Genomic DNA, 799 nt, shown 5'->3' with positions numbered 1-799 from the left:
TTTTCCTCATGTCTAATCTAAACCTCCTGCGGTACAACTTGTGGCCGTTTCCTTGGGTCCTGTTTGTTGCCTGGGAGAAGAGGCCGAACCCCTCCTCATCACAGCCTCCCTCCAGGAAGTTGTAGAGTGCAATGAGGTCTCCCCTGAGCCTCCTCTTCTGCAGACTAAACAATCCCAGCTCCCTCAGCCGCTCCTCGTAAGACTTGTGCTCCAGACCCCTCACCATTTTCGTTGCCCTTTTCTGGACACGTTCCAGGGCCTCAACGTCTTTCTTGTAGTGAGGGGCCCAAAACTGAACACAATACTCAAGGGGCGGCCTCACCAGTGCTGAGTACAGGGGGATGATTACCTCCCTGCTCCTGCTGGCCACGCTATTTCCAATGCAGGCCAGGATGCCGTTGGCCCTCTTGGACACCTGGGCACGCTGTCGGCTCACGTTCAGCCAAGCATCAACCACCACCCCCAGGGTCCCTTTCCTCTTCACAGTCATCCTGCCACTCATCTCCAAGCCTATAGCGCTGCATGGGGTTACTGTGGCCAAAGTGCAGGACCCGGCACTTGGCCTTGTTGAACCTCATCCCATTCACCTCAGCCAAATAAGCGATCCAGCTTATCTAGATCCCCCTGAAGGGCCTCCCTACCCTCAGGCAGGTCGACGCTACCTCCCAGCTTGGTGTCATCTGCAAACCTACTGAGGGTGCACTCAATCCCCTCATCCAGGTCATCAGGAAAGATATTAAACAAGATGGGCCCCAGTACCGACCCCTGGCAGACACCACTTGTAACGGATCACCAGCCG

The sequence above is a fragment of the Meleagris gallopavo genome, chromosome Z, assembly GCF_000146605.3.
Source record: "Meleagris gallopavo isolate NT-WF06-2002-E0010 breed Aviagen turkey brand Nicholas breeding stock chromosome Z, Turkey_5.1, whole genome shotgun sequence".
NCBI lineage: Eukaryota > Metazoa > Chordata > Aves > Galliformes > Phasianidae > Meleagris > Meleagris gallopavo.
Note: the sequence above shows the minus strand (reverse complement) of the source record.